Here is a 12932-nt window from a genome sequence, read left to right as displayed (position 1 = left end):
GTATCAAAGTAGATGCTGAGACTCATAGCCAAACTTTGGGCAGAGTGTAGGGAATCTTATGAAAGAAGGGGGAGATAGAAAGACCTGGAGGGGTCAGGAACTCCACAAGGAGAGCAAAAGAACCAAAAATTCTGGGCATAGGGGTCTTTTCTGAAATGGTACTCTAACCAAGGACCATTCATGGAGATAATCTAGAACACCTGCACAGATGTAGCCCATGGTAGCTCAGTGTCCAAGTGGGTATCTTAGTAAGGGGAACAGGGGCTGTCTCTGACATGAACTCAGTGGCTCATTCTTTGACCACCTCCCCTTGAGTATGTGTGGGAAGGGAGGCAGCCTTACCAGGACACAGAGAAAGACAATGCAGCCAGTCCTGGTAAGACCTGATAGGCTAGGGTCAGATGGAAGGGGAGGAGGACCTCCCCTATCAGTGGACTAGGGGAGGGATATGGGAGGAAAAGAGGGAGGAAGGGCAGAAATGGGAGGGAATAAGGAGGGTGCTAAAGCTAGGATATAAAGTGAATAAATTTTAATAACCAAAAAATAAATTTAAGTGGAAAGTAATATATTTTTGTTGTTTTTCACAGAAATGTGACCTCAGAAGGTTCTGTGCTGATCTCAAGTGGTTTTGATATTACCACAAATATAAGCAAAATACTGGTTTTTCTGCTTAGTTGTTTCATGGAGTCTGTTTTTCAGGATTATATGTGCTGAGACTTTACAGTACATCTTCTTTGGACTCCTGAATTTCTTCATTTACTCTGTGATTTTGTTAAGCAGACAGCTTTGTTTTTCTGCCAAATTTAACTTTTGGTTTATTTTCCAGACAGTATGTTTAAGTTTTTATCTTCTGCCAAAAAGGAAAAAAAAGTTTACATTTTGTGTAGTTTGATTGTGCTACACTGGAAATCCACATGGACAAGAGTATATGAAACATGAGTTCTTCTTTTGTTTGCAGGTCTTCCCACAAACAAGGACAACAAGCAAGTATTGATAGCCCATTTTTGCTTCTTGCATGGATGGTAATTGCTTCTGAATTTCATTATCAATTTGGAAGGTAAAATTCCTATAGTGCTAAATGCTTAGGAAATGTGCTTACAAGTAGTACAGTTTCTCTGTGTTTCTGTGTGGTTACTTAAAAGAGGAGCTTAAGGAAAACTGAGCCTCGTTCCTGGAACACTGTTCATCTCCACATCATCTCTCAGTTCTGTTCTGATTCTTGTATTGTTTTTGACACTAAAACTCAAACTGGGTAAGAACTCAGAACTCACCCCACAGAACAAGCCAGCCTGCACTCTTTTTTCTTCAGTCTCCCAAGTGCTCACATTTTAGGCATGAGTCACCACACTGGGCGGTCCCCTTGCTTTTGTAATTCCCAAAACAGACTCCAAAAGTATTTTTCTTATCTTCTGGTAAGGAATCTATATACAGCCAGGTGTCTTCTCCCTTCATTAGCTTCATCTTAAAGATATTCAATGTCTAACAAAAGTCTCACATTTCCAATGACAGGATAGAGGCATCCAACTTTTAAACTTCTTAGAAAATTTCAGTGATATGGGAGGAGTGAGAAGTAAAAACATGTGCACAATTGTTTTGTATCCCAAATCTGAAAATGTGGCTTTTGAGCCAAACCACTGAGTAAAAGCCAATTTTCTGAACTACAGACGTGGTTTAAATGGTTTAAGTACTCAGCATTTATGTTTATTTGTAGGAAAATATTTTAATTGCTTTTCAAGGAAAAAAGTGTGTGTTTTAAGACATCGGTAAATATTGCTTATGTACAAATATTACAAGGCATAAAATATGATAACTCCTTTTAAAAGTCAGGTTTGCTACAACTTGAAAGCAGGGAAACTGAACTGATAGGCATGAACCCCAACATTTATAACAGAATTTAAAGTTGCTGTGTTCTCATAGTCTATCTTCATTAATTAAATGCTACCAGTGGCAACTAAATTCCATAAGGCCTATAAGACCAAATTTTGTCTTTAATTAAATGTTGGTAACATCCAAAAAGTCAAAAGAACTTTTTACTTAGTTACTCCTTATTAACTATATCACAAATGGCTTTACTTTAAAAAATAAAAAAAAAAATGTGTGTGTAGTGTATATGGGTACGGGTGTAAGTATTCATGTGTTTAGGTATAAGTGTGGGTGTTCATGTGTGTGTGAACTTTGGCACAGAGGCCAGACATCATCATTAAATATCTTCATTAATTATTCTCTACATCTTTTGAGACAGGTTTTCCCATGGTCCCTGGAGCTTGGCTATTTACTAGAGCCAGACAGTGAGCTTTGAGAATCATCTTTGTTTCTGTCCTCCTAACACTGGTCTATGGTTTTAGGAACAAAAGGCAAGAATATTTTTAAACCCACACTCATATTCTACTGTTACAACTGTCCTAGGTCAGGTGTTCTTATGATTAAAGTCAGCAATATTTGAACTCCAGAATCCCTCCTGCTGCTAAGCTAGTTGGACTCATCCATCAATGTTTATAATAAAAGAATAAAATTTTATTCTAGAAACTTAAAAAAAGATCTAAAATATTAATTACAAATTCACCAAAGAAAGCATTTGATAATCACTTTAAAAAGAGCTACGTGAAGAATATCTGCTGATAGGTTTGTGGGAAAGAGAAGCTTCCTCCCTGCTGACTAACTTAATAGGATCTGACTCTGCCATGTTGGCTTCTGGGAGAAAAAATAAATCCATCAATAATCCTGTGAGTCACACTAATGGACACCTGAAGGTTTACTCACGGGCGCACTATTGGTACAGGTGTTATGGGATAACCAACATGATGTGGTATGATGGGCAGCACTCAGAATGGTAAAACAGAAACAAAGATATGAAGTTGGGAAGGGCGTGATATGAGGAGTTACAGTAAGAGGGAAACAGTATGACAGTGAATATGATAAAAACACATGAACTTACTAAAATTCTTTTGCTAAAGGTACCCAGCTGCCCTCTGGTGATAGGTATATTTACTGAGAGTTTAGTGCACATTTCAGTACTCATTGGATGAACTTCTCTGTGCACTAGTTGACAATGAATATGGATACTTACAACTGGTTAATGTACACAGAATGCATGTCTATGGAGCGTTCGAGCATAACTGGAATATTATAACACATTCTGAGATGCAGGTTCAGGAGAACGTCATTGAAAAGGAGGTTCAAATGTTGTAAGACTGGAGAGGACAAAGACCAAAAGAAATGTGTTTTCTGGATGTGAGAGGATGAAATGAACTCATAAATTGTGTGGGTTTGCCTGGATGAGGTCTGCATAACATAAAGAGAGTCAACACTGCAGTATGGAGAATGGAGGATGGAGGGTTATATGAGCTCCTGTCCTTAGCTAAGGAACTATTGATAGTTGGCGGCTGCTAGAAGAGGAGTCCATTTTCTTTAGAGCTATGGTTTCTGTTAGATTTATCATATTCCAGTGAATAACCCAACATTCATGAGTATAAGAGCATCACACATTGAACGTGAAACAATATAAAACAGAAAGTGATATGAATATGTGGGTATCTAGAAGAGAGAAAGGGAACAATTGTACTGCACTCAAGTATGAAATTAAGAAAGAATTAATAAAGACTATATTTATTTTAAAAGTGGGCTTACTAAATTAGAACCTAAGATGATAGCACAAATGGTTGTTTTATTTCAGTCTTTCTTTTGGTTCTGTAATAGTAGAATGAATATAGAAGTCATTATGATTTCCACTATATAACAAATGATTGTTAATTTTCACACTCAGACATTCATACTGTATTTAGAGATGGAGGAGAAAGTAGTTTAAGAACATTGCTACCATGAGCCAGACCTTTAAGACATTTCCTTCCTAGAACAGATTCTCATTAGTTGTCCTACATTTTTGTTTTTTCATTGCTAACTCCTCTGAAACTCCAACTTACTTTTGAAGACATAAAAATAATCTTCACTGAAGAGTCAGCATTTGCTGTGTTCTGCATGAAAGAAAAACTAAACTAAACTAAACTTTCTCAGCCTTCAGCATGATCCCCTCCTCCATTCTCTTAAGGTTTCTTCTCAGATATCAACTTATCAGAAACACCCTATCTGACACTCTTATAAAGAAGAGTTTTCTGTAACTCTCTACCCCTTTCACTTGTTGAAATGTCATTTGCTCAATTCCATATCCACCGTTCTGCAAAACGTTTGATTTTTATGTTCAAGCTGTGTGACTTTTCCTCAAACCTACAGACATCTGATGGGCAGGAGTTTTGTTGCCTTTTCTGCTAATTCTGCCATGGAGAATCACAACTACAGTGTTGTGAGAAGTTAGCAAATATATGTTGAATGAAGTAATACAAAACTCATCAGAAAAACGATTCAACAAATTCTTTTGCTATTTTTATTTTGGCTAATTCAAATATAAGTTGATTATGAGAAGCAGCATACTCTTGCCAGGTAATCGGAGACAGTGAGAATTAAATGGTTACATTAAAGGGAGGTGGGCATGAGAGGAATGTAGAGAGTAAAAATTGTTCACATATAACACTCTTACATGAAATTCTCACCAAAAAATAAATTAAATTAAAACATAATGTAAGGCGGTGGAGTGGGGGGGGTGGGATGTAAAAGTCAAATTCATCTCTACTTCCGGGTTCTTAAATGTTAGATTTCATTGCTTTTAAATTGTTGGGCCTCATTCAGAAGGGCAAATAGGATAGACATTTGAAGCGAGGAAACACATGGAACAGGACAGGAGCCTACCACAGAAGGCCTCTAATTCAACCCAGCAGGATATCAAAGCAGATGCTGATACTCATAGTCAAAATTTGGGCAGAGCTCATGGAATCTTATGGAAGAAGGTGAGATAGAAAGACCTGGAGGGGACAGGAGCTCAACAAGAAGACCAACAGAGCCAAAAAATCTGGGCACAGAGGGGGACTACAGAGACTGATGAATCAACTAAGAACCATGCATGTAGAGGACCTAGACCCCCTGCTCAGATGTACCTCAAGGGCAGCTCAGTCTCCAAGGGGGTATCCTAGTAAGGGGAGTAGAGGGACTTGGTTGCCTGCTCTTTGATCACATCCCTCTGGCAGAATGGCCTTATTAGACCACAGGCAAAGTGAATCCAGATAGTCCTGATGAGATCTGATTGGCTAGTGTTGGATAGTAGGGGAGAAGGACCTCCCCTATCAGTAGACTAGCAGTGGGGCATTTTGGGGGAGGAGGAAGAAAGGGTGGGGCTGGGATGAGATGAAGGAGAAGGCTACAGTCAGGATATGAAGTGAATAAATTGTAATAAATAATTCTATCTTTTAATTGATGAGCCAAAAAGACTTTAAAACATTTCAGCTCTGATTGTGAACGTATTTTCTTCTATCACAACAAAAACATTTAGTGGAAATCTTATATTATTATATATACATGGTTAAGAATTAACATTCACTTCTTATGATTAATAATGCATATTAACTTGATTAAGACAGAATGTACCCAGGCAAACAATATTTCTAAGTGTGTCTTTGAGGTTAGTTCTGGATGCTGTTGACGACAATACTTGAATCAGAAGACTAACTAAAACAGATAACTCCAGTGCAAATAAATATCTTCTAATCCTTGAGACATTAATGAAGAAAGAAAGCACTTACCCACTGGTTTCCAAGATGTCTATTTAGAATGTGTATATGTTTTCTCATGACCTTAGTCGAGGATTCACTCCATTGTCACCCCTAATTCACATTATGGAATATATCACTGCATTTTCTAGGTGTCCAGTTTTCTACTGATAAACTGTAGCCCTTGGCCTTCATAATCACGTAAACCAGTTCCCCATTGGTTCCATTTCAGTATATTCGTATGATCAGCACACTAATGAAATCATGCCAACTATAGATTTTTTTCTTAGAGATCTCCTTGTTAAGTAGAAAGATTTATGGACTACAAAATTTTAACTTTCATGCAAGCCATCTGCCATAGAAAGATGCTATGTATGAACACCCAAGTTTGTTGAGGGCGTTACTGATTTATTCTTGCTGTTGTTGGCACAACAATGAATAACTCAAAGAATACTCTTACTCCCAAATATCCTCACATATATGTGTCTCTCCCTAGAGTGAGCCCATACAACCCATTACCAGGAATTTCTAAGTAACTGGAATTATTTTTTGTCTCTGTACATCAGCCACACATGTGCCCCTAAAGCATACAGCACTAAGAAATTAGAGCACATATAGAGGACTGGCAGGGATGATAAGGCATATCTCAAACTATTCTTTTTCTGTCTCTGTATCTAGTCATGTTTTTCAAGCCATGGTTTGTCTTTCTTCAGGAGGACTGCATTGATTTCTCAACATGTTCTCCTTTTCTCCTCTATTTGTCATCAAAGTGTGGGAGGCTCAGATGAGCATTTAAAACATGAACTTGAGGGTGAGGGATTGGAGAGATGGTTCTGTGCTCCTATCTTGCAGAGGACTCAAGCTCCATTCCTAGTACCTACATGTGGCGTCTCATCACTTTACCTAACTCCAGCTTCAGGAGATCTGATACATTCTTTTTTACCTCTTCAGGTACCTGCACTCATGCGCGCACACACACACACACACACACACACACACACACACACACACACTACCTCTGAATATGAATATAAATGAATAAAGAAAACAAGAAATGGTTCAAATCCTCCTATGAGCATTGAATGAATATGTGAGCCTGGGTGTTCTAGAATACACAAGATAACGAAGCTTATATGGAAGACTACAAGGAAGAGTTCAACTTAAGGAAGTAAAGAGAGTTAAGGAACATTTTCTGAGCATTCCTTATTATGTTTATCCTACAGACACAGTTTCTCCGATATCAAAGCACCTTCAGCCACTGTATTCCAGGGCAATTTTCTCCTTTCTTTTACCTGCATTGATGGTCATGAAAATGATTTTATAGATGATTCCAACCTTCTACAGTTAAGAGAGATGAACCTTATTTAAAATTTTATGATCCCAGTTTTTAACAGACTTGTCAGATCTTATCTGTAAACTATTCTATTCTTCTGTACTTTCATTTATCTCCCAGAGATAACAAAATTTCATTCTTCTCCTGTATGTTACACTCTCCCACCTCAAATCCTCTCAGCAACCTCTTCATCCAATTCCCAGCTGGAAACCTCTTCAGTTTTAGAGTGAAAACAAAAATGATAAAAAAAAAATTAAAAACAAAAACAAAAAACAATCCTTTGTGGTTATTATCTGACTCTTCCTGTCCATACTTCTAACTTTGCTTTTATCTCATAAAAAAAAATCTATCCATTTTTCTAACAACGATCTTTCAATTGCTCAAGTTCTCAGTAACTTTTCTGTTACCTTCTCAGGGGCTTTATAGCTCACTTTCTCTCCTACTTCTGGTATGTTTACATTCTTCTTTCTGGATAAGTTATTTATCACATAAAACATATTCAATGTTGCCTGCTGGTGATAGAAGAGAAAGAATAGAAGTCAAACTTAGGGCAGAGTGCAGGGAATCTTATAAAAGAAGGAGGAGATAGAAAGACCTGGTGGAGACAGGAGCTCTACAAGGAGAGCAACAGAACCAAAATATCCTGGCACAGGGTTCTCTTCTGAAACAGATACTCCAACCAAAGACCATGCATGGAGATAACCTAGAATGCCTGCACAGATGTAGCCCATGGCAACTCAGTCTCCAAGTGTGCACCCTAGTAAGGGGAACAGAGACTGTATCTGACATGAACTACATAGCTGGCTCTTTGATCTCTTCCCCCTAAATGGAAAGCAGCCTTACCAGGCCATAGAGGAAAATAATGCAGCCAGTCCTGATGAGACCTGATAGGCTAGGATCAGAGGGAAGGGGAGGAGGACCTCCCCTGTCAAAGGACTTAGAGAAGGGCATGGAAGAGATGAGGTGAGGAGAATGGGATTGGGAGGGACTGAAGGAGGGCCTTACAGCTTGGATACAAAATGAATATATTGTAATTAATAAAAACTCAATTAAAAAAGAATAGAAGTCAATTTATATATTAGAATTATTTCTCAATGCATCAACTCCCCTTTCTTCTTCAAATAATATACTCTTAACTATAGTAAAAAATGCTCTATGTGCACTGATCTGTTTATTCTGATTCTAACACTGTGATAAATACTTTTAAAAAGTAGCTTAAGAAAAGGAAACATTTATTTGAGTTTATGGACTCAATAGCTCTAGTACCTGGCCATTTAGTTATGTTGTCTTTGGACCTTTGGTGAAGCAACATATCACAGCAGAGGCACAGCGCGGAAGAAACTGCTCACCTGATCATGGGGGGGAAAAAGGCAACAGAAAAGGTACTAGAGTTCTATATATCCTTTGAGCACAAATGTCCCGTGTCCTACTTCTAATGACATCTCACCTTCTATCACATCTTAAACCCTCAAAATCCTAGATGCAAGCTTTCATTCCTTGAGCCTCTAAAGGGCATTTAAAATCTAAGCTATAAAAACTTGACTACCAACAAGATGCCCAGATACAGGGTTAAACATGATTTCTGTGTGAAAAGGTGTTTCCAGAGTAGATTCATATTTTTAGACATTTATTTGTTTCTCGTTGAGGTGAAGGGATCATGCATGGCACAGTGCACATATGGAGGTCAGGAGGAAACTTTCAGGATTCAGTTTTCCACTTTTACTTTATTTATCCTAGATTGAACCCATGTCCTCAAACTTGGCTTCAAGTACCTTTCCCGGGGAGCCATCTTACCTGGATTAGATTCACATTTAAATTGAAGAAGTCATTAAAGCACATTCCTCCTCCAAAATATGGGTGGAGTTTAAACAAGCTGTTGAGATCCCTGATGGATCAAAATGTAGAAGAGAATAAATTTGCTGTCTGCCTGACAGTTTGGGAGGTTGGGATCTCCATCTTCTTTCTCAAATTATCCATGTACTCCAAACTTTATTCTTGACCTAGTATTGTTTCTTGGATTCTCTTTCCTTCATTGTACACCATCAACTTTCTTGAGGAAAAACATCCAATATAAATGGATTCAAATCAAAACCATCTCACTTTGCCTTGATAGAAACACGCCTGTCATCTTGACAATCACACGTGTTGTCTCCAGCAGCATGCGGGGTCGATTGTTCAAAAGACAGAAGGGTATTCAGTCAGCAGTGTACAGTGATAAGGCCCAGGGAAAGAATAATAATAATAGATAGCAGAACCTTACATTCTAATCCATTTGTTGTTTGTGCCTCTCAAAGAGCAGCATGGAAGGAAAATGATCCACCTACCAGAACAGGTCCTACCTGGAGAGACTTCCAGTGAGGTTATATGGGAATGGCAGACACAGCACAAATTCCTGATAACCATTAGATAGGGGTGTTTGCGAACTTTTTATCACTTTCCTGCCCCAGATAAAAGCACTGAACATTCACCTATGCACATTAGGAGAAATTCACTAGAGAAATTCTTAAACTTTCTTGGATTTCAAAAACTTCACCCAGATGATGCATTTCAGCTGCTTTTTCCTAAGTTAAAACTCTATTTGAACCCTATAAATATTTCTTTAGGTCCATAAAATACATTTAGAATGCAATATCTGTATTAGGAAAGTTACTACATACAGCGTTTTTAAAAAAAAAATCTTGTTCCAATCACTGTAATGCTTTGACAGTGAAACTTTTAAAATCTTGTTGATATATTTAACTAAAAATATTCTAGACTTCCCAACATTAATTGTTTGGGAAAAGAAACAAAGAGTGTCTAGATTTAGAGGTTGTCCAGTCTCCATTGTGGGTTGCCACGTATCCACCGAACTGCTAAGAGCTTCTTTAGCAAGTCCTAAGCAAGTCTGTTTTTCAATGGCAGTTTCAAGTCATTTGCCTCAATTTCTCAAGTGCAGTATGGAAATCCCCTTCCTTCCTCATCACTCTGACTAATTTGTTTTTAATTGAATGCCAATGTTGTTTAACTTCTTTTAAATTTTGGCAGTTTTCTTCTATTTGATGCAACAAGCTTTTCGTGAGGAAAAAATATTGACTACAAAGTGAAAACAGGTTTCTCTGTGGGTGTTCTGATAGCTTTGTCGCTCTCTGAGCCTACAGTGTGTTGGCAGTTTAAATGCTTGTCGACCTTTATAGAAGTTTTGAAATAGTTATCATATTATAGTGTTATTGCCCAACATCTCAAGTTAAACTTTGCTTAGAATTTTGTTTTTTGCAAACACTGATACAGTGGATCAGCTTCAAGTTCATCTGGCAACACATAAAACAGATTGTGAATGAATATGTGTGGGTTACCATCTAATGCATACAAATGCTTCTAAGCTAGGGTCAGAGAAGAGTAACCTGACGGAGAATGAGTATGTCCGTTATGTCTCAACATTTCTGATTTAAGAAGAGGAGATTTAGATTCAGAGAGGTTGCATGACATGTTGAAGGTCATGAGGAGATGAATAAAATCTGTTGTCAGTTCTCAACACTGATATCCACTCCATCACCATAAACTCACTTTAAATATTGGCCTTTTATTATGAATTCCTTCCATTGAAAAGACTGTTCGAGTGGGCACTGGGTGTAAAAGAATGCTGAGACATTCTTGTGGCTTTAAGACAATGAACAAATCATACATTAGTCAGCCATTTCCTTCTTTCCCACCCAGCTTAGAAATTTTGGAGAGACAATACAGCATTTTCTTTTGTTCCAGTAATTCTTAAATCATTCTAAGAAATAAAAGACAAATAGAAGATACATAAAGGCCTTGTTCCTTTATCTGAACCATTACACACACCAAATCAAAAGAAAACATTCATGAACACTAAAGAATACTTTTCTAAAACCTGGTGTTAGTAACCACAAGGTAACATTTAAGAGCTTAAAGGCTGGGCCAACCCAAAGAAACGGCAGTGGGAGGAGGCTCCCCTACTACTGTGCAAACCTAAATGAAGACTAATTTTTAGCACATTTCAAAGGAAAGGAAATAAGAATGGTGTGAAGAAGAGAGAAAACAAGTTCACTGTTCAGTGGTGAGATGATCTTAACTGAAGAAAAACAAAATTAGGGAAACCCCTAAGCAGTAGACAAATGGAAACACTTGGGACTGGTCATCTGTGGTTTTCTGGATTAGGAAGGAAAAAAAAAATGTTTCTTAGGATTCTTGTAGGGGAAATGGCACAAATTTCTCCCATCATACACATGAGCTTTCACCTTTACAGTTAGTTCATTTTGAATTTTACAAGTCAAAACACACACACACACACACACACACACACACACACACACACACAGGCATACTTTTCCTCCTATATTATTCAAGTCCGGGAAATTAAAAAAATCCATCCAGCTCTTTTCAACCTTAGTGCAACTTTCCATGGTTTTCTCATGAATCTTATTTTTAAAAGAGACCAGTGTCTCTGTCCTCAGCCAAACAGACCACTTTTCAATTTAATATATCATTATAGGCTTCTGATAAAATGGACTAAAACTTTGTCTTGTCAAGAGCTTTCTCACCAATCCCTGTGTTTCTAACAGTGTTTCGAATTTTAAACTAAACCCACTGAGATTACAGGAATACCCTTACCCATCCCGCTACTCCCAACACATGACTTTTAATTGTATTTTCTCTCCTCTTTGACTATGATGGTGTTAACTCAGTGTTTGGCTTTTCTGATAATTTTCTGACATTCATAACACCATCTTTTGACTTTCTAGCGTAACCAAATTACCCTTATAAGATCTTACTATGCCAATTATAACTCCTTGAACACTTAATACTGTTATTGTTTTTTTTTATTTATTTTTATGATGGTTTGAATAAACTCTGTATCCTTCTCTATGCTATGAAATCATCGGATTCCAAGGCACTTTTATTTTCTTCCTCATCATATGTTAAGTGTGCCAAAGAGTGCCCAGTTCATAATGGGCACTGTGTTATAATTTGATGGATGAAAGCTAGCTAACATCTTTTTAGTTTTACTTTAATGCCAAACATTATTGTAAATATTACTGCATTTTTCTTTGTTTTCCAAAGCAACTCCACAAATGTGATTTAATTATTTTTCAATTCCATGAAAGAATACATAGCATGAACACACTGTTGAGGTCATGTCAATAATATCTAGTAGAACCAATCTAGAGAACCGACCTTGGTTTCTAGTGCTGAATCTGTTTTTTTTTGTTGTTGTTGTTGTTGTTTTGTTTTGTTTTGTTTTTATTTTCATGTCATGTCATGATGGTAGACAGAAAGCTAATGAGTCAATTCCAGCCCTTGGTTTTGGAAATAGTAATTTGGAAATCAAGAAGTGGATGAAGACTAGAGGTTTGTGGTGGTAAACAGATGTTTGGATGACAAACTGACAATACTGATAAAGAACAGGCGACCCAGAGGCTATTTAAGCTGTGGGCTGGCTTTCCCCAGGGTCCGAGGATTGTTCAAGGTTTCTGAATAAACTGCATTGAAAAAAAAAAAGAAAACATACAACAACAATGTATATTATGGAAGATTAAAACATATGAGACACCCACAGAAAAAAAAAAGAACATTGAAAAAGCACATCTACAAGACATTGAAGAATCAGTGACTGATGCCCAATATGTCAAAGTCAGATCTGTAAGAGAAAGTGACAGTAATTTTGTTAGTATGGCCTGTGGAGCTGGGGAAGGCTATACTCAACATTTACCAATGTTCCAGAGACCCTCAGTTGTACAAGTTTTACATATTGGATTCTCCAACTGAATGCAATAAAACTTTCTCTCTTGTTTCCTTAAATGATTGAATGTTCTTTAAAAAACAAGAAATTCATCTGTAGCACATCGTTTCGAACTCCCGGGCTGGTACACTGTGCAATGTGTCTCCCTTGAGTAGACCTATTTGTTCTATTGTATGACTACCTAGTATTACTAATTGATCAATGACATTTCAGTCATTCATTTCTTATTTTGCACAAAATTAAATTCAAGAGTAATTATTATTCA

The sequence above is a fragment of the Meriones unguiculatus genome, chromosome 12, assembly GCF_030254825.1.
Source record: "Meriones unguiculatus strain TT.TT164.6M chromosome 12, Bangor_MerUng_6.1, whole genome shotgun sequence".
NCBI classification, from domain to species: Eukaryota; Metazoa; Chordata; class Mammalia; order Rodentia; family Muridae; genus Meriones; species Meriones unguiculatus.
Note: the sequence above shows the minus strand (reverse complement) of the source record.